Source organism: Alligator mississippiensis, chromosome 5 (genome assembly GCF_030867095.1).
Source record: "Alligator mississippiensis isolate rAllMis1 chromosome 5, rAllMis1, whole genome shotgun sequence".
NCBI lineage: Eukaryota > Metazoa > Chordata > Crocodylia > Alligatoridae > Alligator > Alligator mississippiensis.
In genome coordinates, this window is record NC_081828.1 from 148,819,196 (window position 1) to 148,844,804 (window position 25,609).

At 41.7% G+C, this 25,609-nt stretch overlaps 1 long non-coding RNA gene across 1 annotated transcript in view; it reads left to right on the top strand.

The window, feature by feature from the left end:
* The window catches only part of LOC109285754 (uncharacterized), a 64,816-nt gene extending 60,680 nt beyond the window's left edge, over window positions 1-4,136 (top strand). Inside the window, exons 3-4 of the long non-coding RNA XR_002093581.2 lie at window positions 705-764; window positions 2,198-4,136. This is a non-coding gene — a long non-coding RNA (uncharacterized LOC109285754). The remainder of the gene's footprint in view (window positions 1-704; window positions 765-2,197) is intronic.
* The last annotated feature ends 21,473 nt before the right edge of the window (window positions 4,137-25,609 follow it).

Consider the following 25,609-nt stretch of genomic DNA (forward strand, 5'->3'; position numbering starts at 1 on the left):
ACTGCTTCAAACTAACACTGATCAACATTTGTGCGACTCACAGTGTAAGGTGCAACAAAGTCTGTTAGCATTTACGGAGAAAAAATATGTGTAGCTGGCTGTGATTGTTTGGCAAATTCCATTCATGTAATATGGCACTAGATCTTAATTTATACCATGACCAGAGCATTGGTAGAATAATGTAAAAGAACTTTTATGCATGTTGAATAAGACATATTAAAACCTGATGCTTATCTATATTAAGGGTCTGATCTAGCACCTACTGAAACCAGTGGCAAAGCTCACAATGATTTCAGCAGTTTCAAGATCAGGTAGATAGATATTCCACTGCATGGTATGAGTTTAACCTTGATGGAACTCCAATGAGCAGATAGAGAACAGCAGAGAGCAGAAGCAAGATGGTGGGGAGCCATGTCTAGTGGTTTCATGCCAAGACAAAATGAGTGTGAAGTGAGAAGAGGCATCACTAGGGGCTTTTGTCCCCCGCAAGATACCCATTAACAATGGTATGTGATGCCTCACCATGAGCTACTGATAGTTTCCAACAATCTATAGTTCCCTCTGAAGACTGAGTGGATTTCAGACACCCACAATTTTAAGGAACAAATTGGAAGTGCAAGGATAAGAAAAGCACAGGAGCTTTCTTATATTTTTCTAAAGGGAAAAGGTGTAAACAAATAACAAATAACCTTCCTTCATTGCAGGCTTTTTCATATATCCAGTTGAAAGAGTTCATGGTTCTCTGATACTGAATCCAAACATACGTAAGTTATTTTGAAAACTATAGCTTTTATCATTATAAATGTCCCTTTGTTTAATTCTACTGAGGTAGAATTGTTTTATGTATTTTAGAATAATATTTTATAAAGGTTTTGGCAATGGATAAAGTGTCAGTTCCTCTTATGGTTAAAATATACCATAGACAAAAACGGTTATTTAAATTGGCTTGACAATGTCTGGTTGCTGTTTTCTCAAGTGCATTGAAGTTTAGTTTTCCCAGACGTTACTCAATCTACCTTACACTGGCAAAAAAAGGTTTCATCTGTTCTTTCTAGTCTTAAAAGTATTCATCCAGAATTCACACTTCTCAATCCCTGATGATGTAGGGCTAGTTATATTAATAAAATGAAATATATATGTCTTATGATCCAGGCCAGCTGGAGGACAGTATACAGAGTAAAAATGTGAGCCCTGAGCAAATGACACATGATTTCCTGAGTTGGAGCTCTGCTTCTTGAGACAGGGATTGAGATTTTTAGGTATCTGGTGCATATTCACAGGGAGCCCTACTGGAAAGATATAAAAATAAAATGGAGGCAGCAGTAGAAATAACACATTTACATTTGGTACATCAATAAGAATATAATTTATTATCATACAACACCTACACTACCTTGAGTAAATTATGCATAGAAAGTCAATGGAATTTATCTGGATTTATGTATGGGGAAAATAATAACAGAATCTGGCAGATTTGTAAGGAAGAAATAAAATTTAGGATGGGAACATCCTTAGGAATCTTTATAGATTTTATGTTAGTGAAACTGGTAGGCTTTGCTTAAAAATATGCAGTGTATTCTTTCCCTTCTAGTGAGGGAGGGAGGCATGGTTTCAGCCTTTATTCAAAGCTTTTGAATGGTGAATTTAGCTTATGTAGAAGACTTTATAGTTCAGTTCCTGGCATAGACCCCTATAGAAAAGTCAAAATGGACTAAGGTAACCACCTGTACTTAAAAAAACACATGTGAAAGGATAAAAAAAAAAACTTCAGTAGATTTCACTATTTGGTGCGTGGAATGTGGGAGGCTGCCATCTTTGAACATGGTGACAATCGCTTTTTGGTGACCGGTATCTCCTTTTCTAAGTATGGCACAAAGGAAATCTTGATGTCTAACCCAATGTTTTCAAAGGTCAACAGAAAGGTAACAGAAACAAATTGATACTATATATTGCTCTTCCAAAATAATTATTGAGTTTGTCATATGTGTGAGTTTGCTATTGTCTTATTTTACTAAATAAATACATATAAGTTTTTGGACTGCTCGATTTATTGTGTACTCTTTTGTTTGCTGTGTATTATTTTAATGACCAGTTACTATTACTGTATTAACTGTAGTTTAATGGCTTTAATGTTTTCCTGAGTAATTATGTTTGCAACCAAAATCACAAGTAACTGTTTTTGTTTTCTGTTTTTCAGATTGAAATACAGAATGTGGCAGATCATGTGGGGAGAATTACAATTCCTAGGAAGTCATGAGAAAATTGTCATGTTGATTTAAGCAAGTGTATTTTCTGTCAGGGTAAAAATGATAAAAAAATTACTACAACGTCAAATGGATGAAAACGAATCATGGAAGCATCAGAGATTAGGAATGATATTGTCATAAAAAGACTGAGATAAGTGTAGACTGATACAGGCAGTCCTTGACTTACAACATTTTGAGTTACAACATTTCACACTTACAACATTTATAAATTGACAACTTGTTTCAACTTTCTGATGTCAGTTTCGACTTTACAACACTTGAGCTGATGCCACGCTATACCAGTGGACAAGTCTTCTGCACCACCCATTTCTCTGGAGAACATCTGTACAAACTTCCTTGGACACTTTCTTTAAGAAAGCCAGCAAGACTTCAGAAAAACCTGAAGCCAAGACTCTTGAGAAGACTCCAGCCAAGAGCCCTTGAAAAAGTCCAGCAAAGTCACCTCAAAGAAGCCCTTCTAAATTAATATGATACCTATTTACAATATAAATACATGAATGTAGCTATGTTACTCATCAGTAATTGATTGAGTACAAAATTCTGGGTTATTTTTGGTGAAAATAGGGTCTTGGGTCTTGGTTTAGGAACCAATCTCCCATTTATAACATTGCTTCCTTTGGGAAAATCAGTTCTGAATTGCAACGTTTTGACTTAAGGCACAATTTTCAGGAACCAATTGTGTCGTAAGTCAGAGACTGCCTGTACTGAATTTGTGTACCATGTAAATAACCAGTGTTGTAAGAAACAAACATTGAAAAATAGTCTAGTGAAGGCCATCCATAACATAATGAGAAATAAGTTCTGCATCTGTGAAACAAAAAGGGCTTCCAAATTTCTGGCAGCTGCTCTTTATCTGCAGGATGATGGCTTCTCTTGAGCTTCAGATCTAGAAGCAGAATCCCAAGTGTTTGAAGCAGATGTATTTTATTACAAAGTATGCCTGGAAATGTATCTTTGAAGAAATATGACAACACTCTTAAGCAGTCTGTTACCCAAAAAAACCCCTCTCTTAAGGATCAGCTTTTGAGAAAGCAAATTAAATTGTGGTGCCTATGTTGATAGATGGTTATGGTTTCAAACTTCTGAAGTCAGAGATCTAGTAAATGATTTGGCGGGTGGTGACATAATAAGGAATAATGAAGTGAAAGTGTGTTTACAAAAGTACCATGGAAATGGTATGTGTTTGAGTTATTCAGATTGCAAAATGGCTCCAACCTTCCCTATACCATGTTCCATGCCTTGCAGATAGCATCCATGGCCTAACACCTGGCCTCTATGCCCGGTCCTTGACATTGTGACCCACACTCCAGAGTCTCACATGGGACTCTCACTCCCAACTGGAGCTTGCAGTCACTGTGCCCTCACACTAGGATTTCCTTTAATCCATTAGGGCTCCCAGCCCCTACCTACGTAAGACTCTGTGCCCTTGCCAACTCAGGGCTCCAACCCCAGCTCTGCATTCTCTCAGTCCCCCCATGCCCCTATACTGGGGCCCTCATCCCCTGCCCTACAGCTTCCCCCCACTTCTTTCTCTCTTCAAAATGAACATCTCAGAAGATACTTCTTTGTGACACATGAATGCTTTATCCTGCATGATGCCTATAGAAGCATGTAAAATCTGAAAGGTTTTGGGTGGTATGAAGACCCAAGTGGAGCCCTTTTTCTGGACAAATGTCTCCATTCTGTTCCTGATGAATTACTGCTGACATATAACTGTGCAACATGCAAAACTGCAAGATGCAAGTGCCAAAAAATACATTTGTTGTACTGAATACTGCAAATGTAGTGAAAACTGTATAAGGAAAACCAAGTAGTCTAATGGATGATGTCTTGGATCACCTCAAAACATTAAAAGAAAAAATATTTCAATAGTTGCATTAATTTGTTTGATATGTTGTATGTTATAGCACTTCTTATTAATTCCATATTGATATTCCAGTATTTTATATGCATCATTTAGATTTCAACAGATACGTAAGAAAAATTTCCATAAATAAAGTAATGTTGAGATAATTTGCCTTGACAGAATTGAGAATCCTACTTTTGTCACTATGATATTGGAAACATCTTTATTGACTTGTTTGACCTTGAAAGCATTGGGTTAGACACCAAGATGACCTTTGTACCATACTTAGAAGAGGAGATAACTAGTCACCAAATAGCAACTGTCACCATGTTCAAAGATGGTGCCCTCCCATGTTCCGTGCACTGAATAGTGAAGTCTACAGATTGGGGGGGGGGGGGTTATCCTTTCACATGTGTTTTCTTAAATGTAGGTGTTTACCTTAGTCAGTTTTGACTTTTCTACAAGGATCTGTGCCAGGGACAGGCCTATTATATGTAGCATAGTGAAAAAGGTAGCTTACTTTTTCTTGTCTTGTCTTTTCTTTTTCTTTCTTTCTTTTCTTTTTGTTTTCCTTCCTTTCAATTTGATGCATTTTAGCAATTATGAAAGCACTGCACCCCTTCTATGTTGAGATAAAAATAAAGTTCAAAGCTCCCCACAGGACCTATTAGTGGAGAAATTTGAACTGGTGGGAAATCTGAACTGATGAGAAAAGACATTGTAGTATTCATTTTGATTCCATATATGACTAAAGATAAGTGGGAATCTGTAAGTGTTTATTCATCTGCTATGTTTATTCATGACAAAAGGCTTGATCCAGCAAGTAGTAGGGATGGAGTGTTATTGTAGGCATGATCATGCAGGAAATGTGAGGAGTAAGGGGGTTTTTTTATTATATTTTTCATTGGATCTACCGTATAGTTGGGAGGGATGTCAGACAAATTGTTGAACACAAAGGGTGCTGGCTGATGTGCGGGTCTCCACTCTAATTCATGGTGCTTTTACATAAATTACCACGAGTTAGAACACCCCCCACCCTGACCCAACAGACATTCACCTGTTGCATTGGGGTGGGGAGGATTGAGTCTGCATGCAGGCAAGCAGACAGCCAAGGAGCAGCCCCTCTTTGCCGCAGTGTCATGGCTTTCAGCAGGAAGGGAGGGGGCAGGAGGAATCCAGGAACAGTGAGCTGCCAGCTGGGTTTTGCCTGGCTTGAGCTGCAGTGGGGGAGGGTTGGAGGACTCCAATCCACCTGCCCCTGCTCCAGCTCAGGCTGGGCAAATCCCAACCAGCAGATCACTGCTGCTGGCTTCCCCCTCCTCCTGCCCCCTCCCTTCCTGCTGATAGCCCCAGGGGGTGAGGCTGGGTTGCATCAGTCCAGCCCCAATCATGTGACAAATTAACTCTAGGGAACACAAGCTCCGTAAAGAGGTCTAAAGCAGAGCTCCTTCATCTGATACCTCATTTGAGCACAATTGGCCACTTTAAATGTGCTCTGCAGTAGTGGACATGTGTCACAGCATGGCTGTCAAGCGCTTTCAGGGGGCTATCACAAAAAAATGTAACTTCTGTCTGTGCCCATAGCACCTTGTTTATCTCTTAAAGCTTGTCTGATGTCTCCTAGTTGGTCCAATAAAAGGTATCACCAAAAAATCCCTTGCTTGATCTAGCAGGGCAGTTAAGCATATAACTTTAAGCATATAATGAGCAATTATTCTGAAGATTATTTAACTGTTGATGCTTAAAAATATGGCTGTCACATTTTGGATGGCTCAGTTGCTTAAATTTTACTACTGTGAGTACTCAAGAAAAAATAAGCTTCAAAAAAAGTTGTAGTGTTGTTGCAGCTGTGATGTTCAAGAAGGGTATGTTGTGGGGTATGTTAAAATAGAAAGGTTTGCTTGCTTAGGAGATATGTTAGACAGGCTGTCAGGCACAAAACGTCCTTTGCAAGAAGCAGTAATTCTTTGGTATTATCTTTTATTGGACCAACCATATAGTTGGGAAAGATATTAGACAAGCTCTGGGAAACAGATCTGACCTGAGGTAGAACATTTTCTGTCTGAAACGTGTCTAACGTCTTTCCCAAGTATATAGTTGTTTCAATAAATTATATTACTAAGCATGTCTTGCCTCTTACAAACTTCAAGAAAAGCAAATATGAAACTTGGATATTGATGTATTTGCTGAAAACATATTTAAAATTACGTAATTCATTGTAAAATTTACCATTTTCACACTGGTTATTTACATTGATTATTCAAGCAGAGGCAATACAAGCTGACTTTTGTAATATTACTATAATTTAAGTTGGCACTGAATTTAAACATCATTTCTGTTTCATGGTAAGGGACTGTTCCAAAGTTCATTGAAGTGACTGGTAAGAATTGCAGCCAAGTCATCGTCTTCTTCTAATGTCCTGTCTGAGATTGTTGATGATACATATTTAGCAGAATTTACAGATTTGTTAGGATCTGACAGGACCACAACATGAGCACTTCTGCTATGGCCATTATGGCAGTTGGAATAATCAAGTTAATTGTATGTAATTAAGGAAAAGAAGTAATACTCTGGAAATGAAATCCAACCCCATTTAAAGCTAATAAAAAATTGCCATTAACTTCATTAGAGTTAGATTTATGTGATTTTTCTGAAAGAGTGAACATTTTCACAGCCCAAAAATAAGTTACAGGCCAAGACTAATTTGTTAAGAAATATATAAATAATTGTAACATGAACTTGAAAATTTAAAGATATTTGTGATGATTCACAAATAGAAAACAAATCATAATTAGAGTGAATTATTTACTTTTATCTATGATTGGTGAGAGAGATATCAGTGAATTATTTTTGCGTTGAAAAATTAGACTATAGTATCTCTTCTCACCAGTTCAAAATTCCCACCAGTTCAAATTTTCCCTGAAAAAGACAGATGTCCTGCTTTTATTTAGTGGTAATATTACATCCCAGCCCTGAGGAAAAATCTATGCATACAAATAATTATAAAGTTGTAAAACAAATCTGGAGGATAAAAAATACAAAACTTTTAAATTTGTGGTTTGTGAAGCTTCAGAATATTTATCTTACAACCTTTTTTATTTGGGAAAGATATAAATATACAGCTTTGTTTCTCCTAGAAGAACATTGTTTCAAGTAAATAAAAAGAATATGAAAAGTCTATGTAATTGTAAAGTTTTAGAGTTACAAAATCAATAGTAGTAGTAAAAGAGGAGCACACTCCATTAACATTACCACTTTTTATTGCTAAAGAAAAGTTGTTTTATGTGAAATATTTTTTAGTGAAATGAGTCCTCCCCATCTTTACCATGTCATGTTATACTACAAATTATCAAGTATTGGATAAAATCACAGTTTGCTTAGTGTACAACAATAAGCATCCTGCTTGCTAATTTCAAATGCTTATTTTCCTTTTCCATCAACAAGCTGATAAATTATGTTTAAAACCAAGGGAGGCACATTCTTGGTTATAGCCCAGTTTGTAACTTCCCCAGCCCTGGGGCTGTACAATGCCAGGGAAACCTATTTTCCTGCCTGCTGTAGCTGCCTTGACTTTATTTTTTGGTTATTTAACCTGATGTCAAACACAATCTAAAAACGTGAGATTTTTTAAAAAATGATGATAATATGGGAAAATGATGGAACATAACTAAATTTTTCTCTCATAGTTATTGAATTTAAAGAATGTAAAATCTTCTTGTGAAATTACTCTTTCTTTCATCCTGGACTAGTCTGCCTCCCTTACAGTGAAGTGTGCCTTGGGTCTATTGATTTCAATAGGGACAATTTGCAATGTAAGGTTCTACGCAGTGCGAGCAAGGCTGGTAGTCTCTGGATCTTTCTTTATGGATCAGTTCTTCTATTGAAGCTATTTGGCAAAATTCATAGTCGTGCAGGGTAGGCCATCGAGCAGCATTGTTATTGCTGCAGGTGCCACCTTCATGGTTGACTTCTCTCTGTGTAATGAGCGGAGTCAGAACAATTGACCTGCATATCCATAAGCTTTTAATAAAGTCTATCTGAATTATAGTCCATACTTTGTGGTTGTCTGTCTGTGCTGAGAAAATCTGGATCAAATTGGGAATTGTACAGAACATGGAGAATGGCTTGGTAACACCCTCAGGGTGCCAGTAGACCCTTGAAGTATATAACTCTTCAGGACAAGTAGCTTAAAGACCCAAGCACAGTAATACAGCATTTGTTTGTTGGTTAAATTATGGGGCACTAAACTTAACTGCACTCAGTGGTCATGTAGCATGCATTCAGATGTCTATTTTGTTTTAGTTCATGAAGAATCTAATTCAGGTACTGGAAGTTAGTAATTCACGTACTTCTTTGCTGGATCAGGTCCTTAAACTTATGAAAGGTGCCAGATGGACAGTTAGAAATCTGCAGCCTTTATCTGCAGAGAAACATGGAATGCACCTGTTTAAACTATTTCAAATATTTCACAAGGTACTTTATAGAAGAAATTGGGAAAATAATTCATACTGATCTTTTTCAACAATCAGCCCTGTTGCTAAGACAGTAAGCAAGTGTAACAATTAGTGTCAACTGTTTGTGCTATAGGTTTTTGTGCTATAGACAGCTATCCACTTGAAACTAGTTGGAGTCCAATGTATTTCAGATATGTACTTACAGTTTTGTTTCTTTCTTTCATTTTATTCACTGAGTTGTTTGTGAAAAATTTCTTAATGTGTTTCATGCACAAGTTATGTAAAGGAGTGGGTGCTTTTTTGCAGTGTTTTTCTTGTTGTATTCCTGTATTTGGGGCGGGGGGGGGGGGGATTACAGAGAAAATCCCATTTTTACTTGAATACAAGATAAGGGTTTTTGTCTCCTAATCAGCATGGGGAAATAAATCTCTTCATCTTACATTTGCATACTTCATCGAATGCATTGTCAATCAACTGCTGCCAAAAATAACACACACTCAGTAATGGCAACCAACTATGAAGATGATTAAAGGCAGCCAACACTGAGCTTGACTATGACACACATGGCCCATATTGGGCAAACATGCTGCTGGGGATCCGACAACAAGGATAGGATAGTACAACCCGTTTGAATAAGATATATGGTCATGCCCATTAAATGCAGTCCCTCTCAGCACCTACTTTCTCACCCCTAAGTCAGGGGAGCCACTACACTGAATACAATTTGATTTCCTTGTCACTCCCACAGCTGAGTTGTGCCTTCTTTCCCAGTTCCATTGATTCCTGTTTCTCACCAGCCTGAAATGTCTGACAAATATCACCAAATGAGGCCCCAAACAGTTCACTCAGAATCCCTCTATTGCCTCCTTTTTCAGCCTGGCGCACATGATTAGCGTGGCCCCACCCTCCATAAAATGGAGTTGGACCAGGTTGTCCTGTGCCTCCTCTTGCTCATAAACTTTTGGAGGATCCCAGAACTCATGACAAGAACACACAGTTTTAGTCATGAGCACAGGACCAATTAGCACATGAATCCTTTGTGGAGGGATATCTGAAGCATACTGAGCAGTGCTGTGCTATAGGGTCACCATAGCTTGACATGCTGTTGACTCTGCTGGGGCCTAGCCCCAACTATACAGTAAATCATAAGCCTTTTGGTTTTGACTAATATCATGTATAGTCAGTGTTGTACCGGGGGGGGGGGGGGGGCATGACTGCCCCAGGTGCCAAAGCAAAGGGATACCAACAGACATTGCCCATCCGGGCCAGGGCACAGGATGGAGGTGTGATTGGTTCATTTGGGGAGGTGCCAGGTTGGGGGAAGGGTGGCTCCCACCACTGTGTGCACTCCTGGGCAAACATGGGGAGGCATGTGCCCTCCAGATCTGCGTGCAGGGCAAAGGTGGGCTGCCACTGCAGACTTTGCCCCGGGCACCAAACTTCATTGCTATGGCACTGTGCATAGTTTGTGCTGTATATAAGTAGGTACAAAAGTGCTGGTTAATAGTGTGTTAATGGAGTACCTGTGCTAAAACTTACAACAGTTTCAAAAAAGATAAACTGCATCAATTATAAATGAACTATGCTAGACAGATACCTATAGTAATTTGCCTTCATGCAAATTACTACAGACATGTTTATTTGAAAGTGATTTTTTTCAGATTAGTCCCTCATGTCTAGTGTCAGACCCTGCTCTTCCTGAGCACACAAAGGGAAGGAAGAGGCTACGGGGGGAAGAAGTTGAGAGGGACAAGGGGGTCACCTGATGCCCCCCCCCAATTTATTTTCCCTGCTGTAGCAGTTGCAGGGGAACAAATTAAAGTCAAACCTCCAATCATTAGATTTTATACCTGGAAAATAATAACAAATTTATAAATTTTCCATATATAGAATCCAGTTATTGGGGATCATCTTATATTCAGTTAAATACAATAATAGAGGATATAGGACAGAAGGGTACAACATTTCTAGTACAAGTTTTATAATAAAGTGTATGATAAAGTCAGTGCAATTTTGAGTTATATCCTTCATTATAGAGATTCCTTTTGTAAGAATCAGTTCAGCTGCTAAAGACTCATACTAGATGCCTTACATAGCATCTAATAAGAACATACAAGTTACTTATGAAAAGCTGTTTACTGTTTGCAGCCTGCATTAATACACAATATTTTGTATATAGTGTGTAAATCTGCATAATTATTGAAACATATCACAAATAGTCTAAAGGGCGTAGCTTTTTATTTTCTTCTGCAGTAGTAGCAAACAACAACATAATTACAGGAAACAATTTGGACCCATATCTCCAATGTGCAAAGACAAGATGCCACATCTAATCTAGTACAAATCTAATATGGTAATATATCATGTCAGTGGTTAGATTCTGCCTACCTAGGTATACACTGGAATAAAAGAGAGAAAATGAATTTGTAAAGCTGTATTTCAGAAAACAAGGGTCTTAGGCATTTATAATGAAGGCCCTATAAACTTGTTAGGGCTGACAAACTGCTACCATCACTCTTTCCCCAAGTCCTCCCCAGATGTTGGGGCCCAGCCCAGGCAACATTTGGGCCACCCAAAGAAGGGAGAAGGACACAACAAGCTTGTAGTCCCTACAAAGTCGGCAGACCTCCCTGAACAGGTGCTACCCTGGGACAATACTTAAGGTCACCTTTTGACTTTGACCTTTAGTGGTGACTGAGGCAGGGACAGGGGGTCTTTTACTTTTTTGTTCGGGTTCTTTGGAATTTGTGTTGCATGCATTGGCAGGAAAGAGAGGAAGCATTAGATGTGCTTTTTTGTGGGGAAGGGAGTGACAGCTGCAGCCCCTCTTTAAGAGAGCAGGGAAGAGTGAGGGGATCTCCCTTGAGGTTGAGGTGGGATGGTAGAAATGGGTGGACTGGGAGTGGGAGGTGGTTGGGAAGAGGTTTCTTGTAACTGGATGAGCGTGGCAGTTGGAAGTCATAGTGTGGATTGTCGTGAGGTTTTACTTATCTGTTTGGGTATGTCGTAGGGCACCTTAGTGCCTGCTCCTAGAGAGGAGAAACTGCCAGGGAGAGAGCCCTGGCAGAGCTAACTGAGCACAGCTGTGGGTTGCCGGAGCCACTAAGGGGAGCCAGCTCCCTGTAGGGGGCAGGGCCTGGCCCTTATAAAGCCCAGGGCCGAAGCCAGGCTGGCAATTCTCTGCCAGCAGCCAGAGAGGCAGGAGCTCCCTCAACCCAGATATAGGAAGGAGCCTGAGTTGCAAGTACAGCTCATGATAGCCCTGGAGGCTCGAGCTATGATACTGAGTTATGGCCATGCGGCTTGTGGTTATGTTACAGCCTAGGGGCTTGTGGTTTTGCGTTGTGTTTGTGTTATTACGCCCGGAGGCTTGGGTGAGGTTGGAGGAGGCCTCAATCACAGGGACCCCAGAGATTGTGGGGTGCCCTAGTGCCGAGAGGGCGCATTATTTTCATAGCACCAGGGAAGGCGCAGCTCGCACGCCAGTGCGTGAGCAACTGGCGGCGAGGAGCGCGGCCAGTGGGTCACGGGCGCAACCCATAGGTTGCGGATGGGGACCTAGACCCCGGGTCGCGTGTGGGGGAACATAGACCCTGGCACCAGGAAAGGGGTGGTATTATTGAGTAGCCCAGAGTGGGCACGGCGAGCCCCAGAGAGGGGGGGAACGCCATTGTACGTTATTGAGTAGCCCAGTGGGCACGGTGAGCCCCAAAGAGGGGGGAGCACCATTGTACATTATTGAATAGCCCATTGTGGGCACGGCGAGCCCCAGAGAAGGGGGAGCGCCATACTGAGCAGCCCTAGAGAGCGGGGCCATACTGAGAAGCCCGAGACGGGCATAGCGAGTCCAGCTGCAGGCTAGTGCGGCAACACCCCTCAGACTGAGGCAGGGCTCTGCAGTTGCCCCGAGAAGGCAGGGAGTAACAGCACGGTGAGCCAGGGTCAGAAAGGGTGCCCGTGCGGTTGGCCCATAGGACCGGAGGCCCACTAGAGAGTCCCTGAGTGGAACCACACCGGCAGGGGAGGCCCAGAGTGGGCCAGGCGAGAGTCCCAGCAAGAGGCTGGGCACGAGTGAGGGAGCTCAGAGTGGGCCACAGTAAAGAGGAGGCCCGAGAAGCGGGCGTACAGCCCGGACAACGTCCATTACATCTGCGAGGCTTGGGGCGTGGTATTAGGGGTTGGTAGGAGCCACGCATAGCCCACAAGGCTAGGGTGTCTGGGGAACACTCACCATATCGGGAGACCCCCAGGGGGTCCGGAAGAACCGCGGGGACAGAGGTCCCGAGTAGCCGTGCCCAGGGAAAACACAAGGCAGCCTCCCATCATTATATTTAACATCAAAGACGTGGCGGGCGATAATTAGAGGGTGTCTTGGGCCGGCCTGACACAGAGCGAGGGACCTCAAGGAGATCACGGCCCTCCGCGAGGACCCCGCCGTGACAGGGTATTTGGGCAGGAAGGCAGTGATTGAAGGGGGCAGGGGAGTTGACTTCTTGGGTTTTAGGGTGGTGTTTGGGGAATGCTGTCTGAGGGTTGTTTGTTTACTTTAAGACCCTCTGGGCAACAAATAAAGATAAATTAATGAATAAATACAAAATTATCAAAGCAGAATGAAGTATATTAAAAAAAGAATATTTTCCAACTCCTTATTTTGGTTTCATACTTCCAAAACTCAGTAGAAGTCAATAAAGTCCTAATGGACTAAAAGCAGAGCAACGTAGTGAGGTACAAGCCCTTCTATATTTTTTCTCTCTCACAGTAAATAGCTTAATACTTACTTATTTCATGTGTTAATACTTCTGCAAAGCAAGTTTTATAAAAAATAGGTGTTTTATCTACTGCAGATCCCAATACCATTAGTACTCATGCAGATGGACATTACACTATACTAATTTGGGGGCACATTCTGTTACTAATTGTGCACGGGCAGCTCCTGGTAACACCACCAGAAAGTAGCTTGTGATGTATCATTTGTTTTATAGAATTTAGTTTCTTTTTTCCTTTATGTTTGCAAGTAATCTGGCTGGCTCAGTGACTAGAAAAATGCAGGAAAGATAGGGGAGCTGACTTCAAGAAAGCCTTAGAAAACTATTCAGTAGCACAGCTGATAACCTTTCATTGCTCTGGAACTGATTCCAGAGCTGCAGTAATAGGCTCAGTCCTTCTTGGCTGGTGGAACATTCTTCATGAGATGGGGTGAACAGATTAGATTTTATAAATGCTTAGTAATGTATATAGGAGATTTTATGAAGCAGGTGTTTGGGAAGAAGAAAAACCCCAATTGGAGACAGGGTAAGGATCTTTTTAAGAGTTTGGAATACATCAAGTAATTTTTGTGGGAGTCCTAAGCATCTGTAGTAGAGCCCAGGTCATCTACTTACTCTGTAAATGTTTCTGGGGTAAATTATTTTTTGAGAAAAAAAATACATTTTGATTTTTTTTCCAGCCTGTCTCAGAAATGCTCTGTTTGATCAGCCAGACCCCAATTTTCCAACAAAATTTTCCTTTTGCAAATATATTCACATGAGACGTTTCCAGTGGATTGATTGAATTTTGGCATACTGTAACTGCAGATTAAAACTGAATTTATAACAATTTTTTGGATCTAATAAATGAAACAACACAAAAAGGTAAATTCCTATCAAGTATTAATACAATGAGAGTGGAGTGGTAGCAGTGGGCAATTTAGGAGCTACTTGTACCTGTACCACATAGCACAATCCCATTCCATTGAGAGTAATTTATTCTCCCCTTACCATAAGGGAAACAGAACCTATATTGCTGTACTGTTTAGGTCTTACAAAATATCTAAAATGATCTGTGTTCATTTTCTGCAGAAGATGTTGCAGTCCAGAAAACTCATCTGGAAGTAATCTCAGTATCTGTGGCCAATTATAAACATCAGTCTGTTTCTGGAAGTCCATTTTGGTATGTGCTTTCTCATTCTGTAATCTTGGCATCCTTCCCTTTTTTTTGATTTGTCACTTGAGAATCTACATAAAATGAAGAATGCTACACATTCAAAGGAAAGATCCTGCAGCTGAAATGCTGCAGCTGTTCTGCTTCTGCGGTCTCTTATATCAGAGTCACAGTGGTACTGTTTGTGCTGACATGGGTTAAAGCCTTGAAAAGTTGCTGTTGAGCACCAGCCTTTCTGACAGAAAAAGAGATCTGATGTTTCGGGAGCCCAAACTGCTGTGATTTCTAACTATATGAATAAATATAATGCATAGAGCCTGATCTGCACTACTTTGGTATCATCTGCTAATGACACCTGCCAGAGCAATTAGTCATGAATTAGTCAAGGGATTGAAGCCCTCAGAAATCATCAATAGCCTGCCCTACTTCACAGCTAAAGGTATTCCAGCTGTTGAGCACATGTCACTGGTTTGTGTGCCAACATTGCCAAGATAGTATTACACATGCTGGGGACAATAAATCAGTAAGCAATACTCTTGTATACAGATACCCTGTCCAGAATTTTACATGTTTCAAGTATTTTAAGAACATTCAGAAGGGTATCATTCACTTCACTCACTAACTGGAAAGCAAAGGGGTTGTGATTTGAATTTAGGGGGCAATGGAAAGTAGAACAGAGTATGACTTTTAATGGGGCTATTGTGAGGTGCTGGGGAGTCATGCTTTGCTGTATGAAGTTTCTGCATTAAAAACAGCAAAATGTTAAGGCATTAAATTCTCCTTTCATTCATTTGGACATGTGTAATGTTACCATATGAAAATGGGAGCATGCATATTGGTCCATATAAACTAGAGAATAATTGACAAAATGTGAGTAAGGGAGTTACACAGGTATAAATGATGACAGATTTTGGCCTTCTGCCAGGAGACTAAAGTTAGTCATGTCTGGAGAGCATAATTGCTCTTTGATTGAGAGAAAGTAGGCTCATGCTATGTTAATACAAATAGAATAGAGATGTGTCCAAGCATATCTGGATCCAGATTTTGAATACATTAAAGAGATGGTTTGATCTGGCATCTTGGTTTTTCTAAGTTTAAAAAAATAGAGTCTCATTGGCACTGGTATAATTACCTCTCCTGACATGGCTCAGAGACACTATTCTCCAAAAAATAACCTAGAAGTACATTTTTTGTCTCCCCCACTCTGCACACTTCCTTTCTTTGCATGGAGGGGGTAACAATGCATTTTGGAAATGGGTACTAATTCCCTTTTGAGACAGAGTGGGTACAGTTTAGAAGGGACTTTAGGGGGTGGTGTGCTCCCATGTGTGTGAGATGGGCATGGAAGTGGATAGCGATGGGAAGGAATATGCAGGAAAGGAACTGTTATGTTCTTTTATGGAAGTATTGAATGTGCATTGGGAAACAAGCTTGGGTTGGGTTGGCATGGGGACACACTCTTCTTGGTCAGAGGCAGGGGATTCAGAGTGAGATGATTGGGATGGATTGTTTCTGAATATTTTTTTCTGGGGGGGGGTATTTTGTCCTTATTTAATATTTTATTCTGCCTTTACAGTTTTTTCTTTTTGTCTTTCAAAAAGCTTGAGCCTTTTTGGGAAGGGTGGCATGTAAACTTAATAGATTAATACACATATAGCACACTTAGGAATACCCTATACATTTGAGAGTGGCTTTTTGTGCCCCTCTTTTTACATATGGGAGATAGAAACTGATGTGTTTCTTAAGCTAGGCACCTAAAAATTCAGTTGAACAAGATCATTTGATGTTTTTGGAAATGTAGGCCCACATACGAAGGCTGAGAGCTATATTGTCCGTGTTCCTGAACTCTGTGAATGTGTAGTGGGTACGCACTATTGTTAGTCTTATTTGAAAGCATTTCATACTCATTTTTCCACATGGTAGATTTCTACATTACGGCAGAGCAATGAAGAATCAGGCCTAGTATGAGGCCCAGTTCAAATTATTTGCCAGTTGATGTCACTTGAAATAAAAGACTGAATCAAAGAATGAAATGAATGTAGCTTGTAAGTAAGGCCCCTGCTCACTGCAGTAACTCACTTCATTTTTTTCCTTATGTTTGTGCTTTTTAATCAATTAATGTCATCATAGTTAATTGAAGGGGTATGGTTGGCTTATTTGGAACTGGAAACATAACATACGGCATGCCTACTGACTCATAGTTCACATCCACTTCAGAAGTTTCTCTCTCAGCAACTGGTTTCTTAGATTCTAGCTGAGGATTATACTGCAGCTATCATCTGGGGCAGGGCTGTTCTGCGTCAAAAGGTCAGAGTACAAAGCAAAAGCCAGTCTGGAAAAACCAGTCTGACACAAGGGTGACATAAGCCTACATTATAATCGGCATGCTGGGAGTTAATTTGTGCTAATGCACGCTACTTCCTCCATGTGAGGACTGAAAAGTGCTGGTTGATCTAATTATGGTGCTTACTTGAAGGAAAAGGGTTTAACTCTGGTATTTAACCTATGCTTAAAAAAAGAAAAAGGAAAAGGAAAAAACATGAAGAATTTCTCTTTCAGGAAGAGAGAAGAGGTGGTTGGAACTCTGATGGAATAACCTAGGGGAAGGTAAAGCTGTGAAACAGTTTTGCAAGACTGTTCTTTTTTAGCCTGAGTGGGCCTTAATCTTTTTTTAATAGCAAGAAGACATGAGAAGGCACCAGTCTGTCAGATTTCTTTGCTGAATGACAGTCATTGACTCTGCCTATTGAGCAATCTCCCCATGCTTAGTGTTAGCCTTGCTTAAGCTAGCAAAGTTACAACTCCTGTTGGGGAAAATGGACTTTGGCTCTGACCTCTCCATGCATATGCGCAGTATGAGTAGGGGCAAGAGATTTCTGGACTCCTCACTTCAATGATGTCATCTGACCCACTTACATGTTGGAAGCCCACGCTGTGGCTAGTGGGGTCCAGTAGAGTGCCATGTGCTACACCTGAATGCCGAGAGCACAATAGTAGGGTGTCGTACGCACACGAGTATGACTGGTGAGAAGAATGATTGACAGATGGCATAGGTGAGATTATACAAAAGGAGTTTCCGAGAGGATTTGCGTGTGCAATCAGGACCTGGCACGCCTGATTGCTTGCTTGCGTGGACCTTACTTGGTGGTGTGTGGATGGGTGTGCGAATGTGGGTGAGTAGTGTTTGTGGACTGGTTTTCATCAGAGTAGTGGTGTGTACATGTTGAGAATAGTGTGGTTTGGGGTGATGTTGTGAGATGCGGGTATATACATACTTACCTGGATACCTACCGGGTAGTGATTATAATCATCATCCAACATACCTGTTGATTAGGTAAAGTATCACCCTCTCCCTCATTTCTAATCCAAGTACCTCTGTGGGAAAGGATTTGGAGCTCTAGTGACTTCATAGGCAACTGGTCCCACCTTAGTCGGGGTGGGGGGGCATGTGCCCCCCCCAGTGACCAGTCAGCGACCGAGGAGGGCGGGGATCCCTCATAGCCAATCTCACCAACTTGGGGGGAGTCCCCCAGCAGCCAATCTCGCTGAAGTGGCTGCAGCGCTTCATCTGGTGCTCCCACTCCCTGGCCAGTGCTCACAGGGGGCGTACCAGTGCTTCCACCTGCCCCGCCTGAACATTGCCTAAGCAGGGAGCGCGGCCTGTCAGGGGGTGCAGCAGTGCTCTCAGGGGGTGAACATGCTCCCCCCCCCATAAACCCCTTACTTGTCACCACTGGGTGACTGTGTCACTCTGACTGGAAACACAGTGAAAACCTGGTGCTGCACCATACTGCCCCGGCAGAGTTGTTATAATTATTGCTGTTTCCTGTATTGTTAGATGCCAATGTTCTCTGTTGCATTGTTCTATGTGTATGCTATTATCTCCTAACTATTCCTGTTTGTTATCTTCAATACAAATCCAGTTAATTATAATTTGTTTGTGTAATTTGTAGAGGTTGGCTATGGGTGGGCAGTAGCACTGTGTCAATCTGTGCCCCTAAACCCACCGACCACAGATCAACAGATGTAAGGAACCTAGCTTTTGCGAAAGGCCTAACAAACCTCTGCCCCACGTAGTTGTTTATAAAGCCTTGGTTAGGGTGACTGAGGCCCTCGCCTTTTGCTCCCTCTTACTCGGCAGAACTGATAAAGTTTCACCCTGGGTCTAACTCCCTAACATTCACAAAAAAAAAAAGAGAGACAGAGAGGAAGGAGGAGAAAAACCTATATGGGTCTTGAATGCAAATACTAACAACGCAGAAACTGATAGTTTTACAGAGCTCAGGTTTCTTCTTCACTTTTTTGTTTCTTTCCCCTTGTGCCCCAGCTCAGTGACAATAACTATGAAGAGACACTACCGAAAGGTCAATTCAATTCAAACTGGCGACAGCACTAGCAGCAGTGGGAAGATTTAATATTAGAGGAAGAGAAAGCCAGATGTATAAAATGAATATGAAATAGCTTCAGAGGAGGTGGAATTTACACTTGAAAGGGTTATAATAATGCTGTGACTTTGCATGTATATTGAACATTCTGTTTTAAGACTTTGTAGGGCTTTATTGAGTATAGTAACTAGTGGTGTAGTCTCCGCTTCCAGCATTCACAAACTGAGAAAACTGCAGAAAAGAGAAATTGCCTCAGCTTCCACAAAAAATCATTGTCAAAATTGGGAGCAGTCACCACTAAAGATCCTATTCTTCATTACTCATGGCTCTGCTCCAAATGCCAGAAAGGGCTGAGTCAAGGGTGCACTCCCTGTGCTTTGGTAGCAGATGAGAACTTGCATATCTGGTACTACAACCTCATGGCTGGTTTGACTTGCATACCGGTTGTAAGACCATTTGGGAGGGGGCGGGGATCACCCCTATGGTAGAAATAGATGAAGCACAGAACACTCTATAGCAAGGGTTTTTTCCTTCCAGCTGCAGATATGCCCCCTAATTAAAGTCTGAAAGTGCTGGTGTAGAGAAACATTAGCAGCTTTGTGATACTTAGAGAAGCCCTTTGCACACAAAGGCTATTTCCCAGGGGCTCTTTCCAAGTCCTTCATACTTTTAGAACAGTATAAAGTCTCTGCAGCACAAGAGAATCAGGCACCATTTGCAAATAATCTGGGTATGCTGCAATAATTGTTTCTAGCCCAATACATTAAGGGCTCGTTGTCGCTTTTATAAGTGTTTGTAAAAAAATATATTTTCTACTGACACTTCTGTCTGCACATCTTGCTAAAAACAGCTCCTAGAATTTCCTTGAATATTTGAAGAAGCACTAGGCAATGAGAAAGTGTCAGTTACAGCACTGTCACCAATTTCAGTGGCACGGCATGATTGATCTGCTGAACTAGAGTCAGATTTACAAATGCTCTGTGTGCTCAGGGAAATATTCTTTACAAACCGGTACTGATAAACATAACTCTTAAAAGATGCAAGGGAAAGAAATTGCTATCCACCAAGATGATATCAACTGCTATTATCTACTGGCTACACTTGTGCTGTTAAAACACTAGCCAGAGGTAGAAGGTGGTGGGTAGGGATAGGTAGGTTTTGTGGAGAGGCACTGTTTCAAAAGGTTCCTCAGCGAGGCATGCCTCCAGAGGCATAACAGAGCATCTCCGTGGGCAGCTATAGTGCACAGAGCTGCCTTGACTGGTCCCACTAGGGGGAAGGCCATACTGGATCTGGTATTGGCAACGGGAGATGACATGGTAGCAGACCTCCAGATTGGTAGCCATCTGGGGGACAGTGATCACCTAATAATAGAATTCACCATAAGACGTTGAGTGGGTAAGATAACTAGTAGGGTGAAAGTGCTAGACTTTAGGAAAGCTGATTTCAATGAACTGAGGCGATTAGTCAAGGACGCACTGCAGAGTAGGAGATTTGAAGAGATGGAAGCCCAAGAAGGGTGGCTGTGCCTTAAGGAAACAATCCTTCGGGCACAAAGCAAGACGATCCCCGAGTGAGGCAAAAGAGGGAAAGGGGCCAGGAGGCTTCCCTGGCTGACCAGAGAAATCCAGGGCAGCCTAAGGGCCAAAAGGGAAGCACATAAAAAGTGGAAACAGGGAGAGATCACCAAAGATGAATATACGTCCTCTGCTCGTGCTTGTAGGGAGGCAGTTAGACAGGCCAAAGCTACCATGGAGCTGAGGATGGCAACCCAAGTAAAAGACAACAAGAAATTGTTTTTTAGATATATAGGGAGTAAAAGGAAGGCCCAGGGAGGAATAGGACCCCTGCTAAATGGGCAGAAACAATTGGTGACGGACAGGGGGGACAAGGCTGAACTCCTCAACGAGTTCTTTGCCTCAGTGTTCCTAAGTGAGGGGCACGACAAGTCTCTCACTGGGGTTGTAGAGAGGCAGCAGCAAGGCACCAGACTTCCATGCGTAGACCCTGAAATGGTGCAGAGTCACTTGGAAGAACTGGATGCCTTTAAGTCGGCAGGCCCGGATGAGCTCCATCCGAGGGTGCTGAAGGCACTGGCCGACATCATTGCAGAGCCACTGGCGGGAATATTTGAAAGCTCGTGGCACATAGGCCAAGTCCCAGAGGACTGGAAAAGGGCCAACATGGTCCCCATTTTCAAAAAGGGGAGGAAGGAGGGCCTGGGCAACTATAGGCCAGTCAGTCTCACCTCCATCCTTGGCAAAGTCTTTGAAAAAATTATCAAGGCTTACATTTGTGAGAGCCCGGCAGGACAAATTATGCTGAGGGGAAATCAGCACGGGTTCGTGGCAGGCAGATCGTGCCTGACCAATCTAGTTTCTTTTTATGACCAGGTTACGAAATGCCTGGACACAGGAGGAGGGGTGGATGTTGTATACTTAGACTTCAGGAAGGCCTTCTATATGGTATCCTACCCCATACTGGTGAACAAGTTGAGAGGCTGTGACTTGGATGACTACACAGTCCGGTGAGTGGCGAATTGGCTGGAGGGTCGCACCCAGAGAGTCATGGTGGATGGGTCGGTTTCGACCTGGAAGGGTGTGGGCAGTGGGGTCCCGCAGGGCTCGGTCCTTGGACCGATACTCTTTAATGTCTTCATCGGTGACTTGGACGAGGGAGTGAAATGTACTCTGTCCAAGTTTGCAGATGACACAAAGCTATGGGGAGATGTGGACACGCCGGAGGGCAGGGAACAGCTGCAAGCAGATCTGGACAGGTTGGACAAGTGGTCAGAAAACAATAGAATGCAGTTCAACAAGGAGAAATGCAAAGTGCTGCACCTAGGGAGGAAAAATGTCCAGCACACCTACAGCCTAGGGAATGACCTGCTGGGTGGCACTGAAGTGGAAAGGGATCTTGGAGTCCTAGTGGACTCCAAGATGAACATGAGTCGGCAGCCAATGACGAAGCCATCAAAAAAGCCAATGGCACTTTATCGTGCATCAGCAGATGCATGATGAATAGATCCAAGGAGGTGATACTTCCCCTCTATCGGGTGCTGGTCAGACCGCAGTTGGAGTACTGCATGCAATTCTGGGCGCCGCAATTCAAGAGGGATGCGGATAACCTGGAGAGGGTCCAGAGAAGGGCCACCCGTATGGTTAAGGGCCTGCAGACCAAGCCCTACGAGGAGAGACTAGAGAAACTGGATCTTTTCAGCCTCTGCAAGAGAAGGTTGAGAGGCGACCTTGTGGCTGCCTATAAGTTCATCACGGGGGCACAGAAGGGAATTGGTGAGTATTTATTCACCAAGGTGCCCCCGGGGGTTACAAGAAATAATGGCCACAAGCTAGCAGAGAGCAGATTTAGATTGGACATTAGGAAGAACTTCTTCACAGTTCGAGTGGCCAAGGTCTGGAATGGGCTCCCAAGGGAGGTGGTGCTCTCCCCTACCCTGGGGGTCTTCAAGAGGAGGTTAGATGAGCATCTAGCTGGGGTCATCTAGACCCAGCACTCTTTCCTGCTTATGCAGGGGGTCGGACTCGATGATCTATTGAGGTCCCTTCCGACCCTAACATCTATGAATCTATGACTGCTGCAATGCCACCACCAGCAATGCAGCTAGCTTCCAGCTCAGCACTGGCTATTTTTGTGCCCTCCTACCTCCATCTGCCCCTCCCCAAAGGCAGCGCCTGCGGTCAAACCCCCTTAGTATTTCATGGAGCACCCTGGTGTGCTATAAAAGTTGACCAACTGTATCATCCTTTAGGAAGGTGGTCATATCTGGTCACCTCTGCTAACTGCTGCTGATGCGGATGATAGCCCCATCTCCCCACTTGTCCCTTTAGGTGGCTAGTAGTATTCAGTAATAACAATGACAAGTTTTAGAATTACCTTTAGTTATATAAAGAACCTGGCCAGGCTGATAGTTAAGTGTCTGCAATTGGTTCCTGCCTCAGTATGTATAAGTTTAACAGGAAGTGCAGCATGGCATTGTGTCCTGCCAATTTTAAACTTCCTCCTCCTGCTTAAACTTCTATAATGCAGGGAGCATGAGCAGGCATTTCTACAACTATCAGTCCTCCTCCACATTGTTTGTGCCCTCCTGTCACATTGTTCACCAGGTCCCTTAGCTTATTCGGAAATAAACGCCCATAGGAAAAAAAATTACCCAGTGCTCGTATTTATTTCACAACCAGCAATATGTGTTCACCTAGTAAATACAGAATATTGCCTAAAATTTAGAAGTATTTTGGAAGAAAAAGGCTGAATTAATTTTTTCCTTTCTTACTTCCGAAATATCTCTCTGCTTGGTTGCCTGTTAGTCTGAAAGGGGAAGTATTGAAATCTTCACAGGCAGTACATTTTCCCTTGATGAACTGACTCAAACTAAAAAATATTTGGAGCAGGCTGTCCTGGGAGATTCGAGCAAGATTTACAATGTGATCAGCACACACAAAGTATGTTGATTATTATTGTGTTGTGTACTACAATTACATGTGAGGGCCACAGCTCCATTGAGTTAGGCACCACACAAACACAACTAAACATAATTTGATAAAGCACCCCAGATTTAGGGTGCTTCCTTATACCAAATTTCCCTGTGGCTTACCAATCAGTTCTTAGTTCTCCTATCCATCATTGCTTCATCATTTCAGGATTGTAAACATGCCCAGTCCGTGTCCTTGGTGTCATTATCTTTTTGCCTGTCTCTGTGAAGTGACTCTGTTGTTGATATCCTTATTGTTTCCATGCAAATTGTATTATACTTTTTTTTTCCTTGAAAAGCTGGGATAATTGCAATATTTATAAAGTAAAAGGGAGGGGGAACTTTTTCTATTTATCCACTAAATTAGTATTCAGGGACTTTTCGCATTTAAAAATGTTCTCGATCAGTTGACTAACACAAAGAAAAATATTGTCCTGAAACATTTTTATCCTAGTCATAACCTATTCCATGGGTTGATTAACATTCATAATCTGAGAAGTTATCATTAAAAACACTGATTAGCATTTGTTTAAAAAGTCATATTAGCACTTGGTACTTCTAAGTACTTGTATAATTATAAATGTATCAACACACCCTCTGTTAAAAAAACAAACAAACTAGTCATCAAAACACCCATTTCCCCCTATTTTGTTGGTAGGAAACTGAGGCATTGAGGTCTGGCAGCTTGCCTAGAGTAATACTAAAATCTGTAGTAGAGTTATAGCTAGAATCAGTATCTCCTGGCTCCCAAATGACAAGAACTGTCTATTTTCATTTCACCTGTGCCCATTTGTACTGTAGTTATAGATGAAATATGTATGCAGTCCAGAGTAATTTAACTTGCTACAAATGGAAATTCTGGTTCAAATTCTGCTTAGGTCAGAAATGAAGGGAAGTTTTGTATACTCATTGTAATCCTTGTTTCTAACAGATATTGGTTTACATGTCAAAACAACTGCATGGTATTGGATGATGCGATATGGTACTGTCTCCATTCAAGAGAGATCAAGGGCTGGAATAAGAGAATTGTTTCAGGTCAGGGTTGAGGCACTTTAGTAGAGCTTTGTGGAAGCCTGTGCAATTCCAAGTTGAGGTGTTCTTGACTCAGCACAGTGCTCTGCCCTTTCCTTTCACTAACCACCAAGCTCAACCACAAGACGCGGTAGGAGAATATAGATCTGAAGCACGTTATGTGCATATTTTTCTAGTTCGCTCTGAGTGACATGCTTTCAAAGGAAGCTCCTTCACTTTGATTTTTCATAAATGTTTCTGCTCCAACCCTCTTGTTTCTTCCAGTGACTTACTGTCAGTTGTTTCATTTAATGCTGTCTAACTTTTTAACAGTATACTGAGATTTGTTTTTTTTTATTTGTTCTTCAGGCTGAATATTTCAAAGATAGTTTGGGCTTCCCTAGAGTTTCATGCCATATTATTCTCTTGTTTTCAGTGCTCCATCTTAGTTGTAAATCATGTTTTATGTCTTTCTCTACCAGTGAGCTGAGCTGTTTTTGTCTTCTTTCTCCCTACCCAAAGCCTGGCTTCTCTTGGTTAATTTAATACCTTTGCTACTAGAAATAGCCTTATCAGTTTCTTACACATTCTGCTATGGTTTATTGGGCTCATTATCTGTCTTTATTGTTTTACACAGGTTTGATACAGTGCATTCCCAATGTGTTTCCTTGCTACATCTCATTTATGTAGATGATTTTTAGTGCTTAGAGAGGTTTTTCTTCCCATTTGTTTGGCTGATGGTTTCTTCCCTGCTGTTTGAATGGCACATTGCAATATTGTCTTCATCAGTTTCTCATTTCTGATAATCTGTTTTAGTCATAATTTACTTCGTGTTTTTCTAAAAGTTAGTCTTGAAGTGCCTCCTCCTAGTTTTCCTAGTTTCATAGCAAACTGACTCATACAGCTATTTTAATACCAGTCATCCTGATTTATTTTTTTTGTCACAAGGGTCTGCTTAATTTTAAGATATATTCACGATTATGTATTATGAAATCCTTCTTAGGTCAAACACAATGCAATTGATGTGACAGGGCAACTTAAAGTTTAAACTTAAAAAAATTAAAAAGGCAACTTAGAAAGCTAACTTGGCACTGTAGATAAGCAGTAAATTTGTTTCTGACCTACAGTTCTAACTGATCTTCATTAGGGTGAGAGAGGGTCAAATTATACTTTTCTGAGTGGCCACAAAATATAGGCCTCTATAGCAGGCTTATGTCAGACTAACATGAAATAGTAAT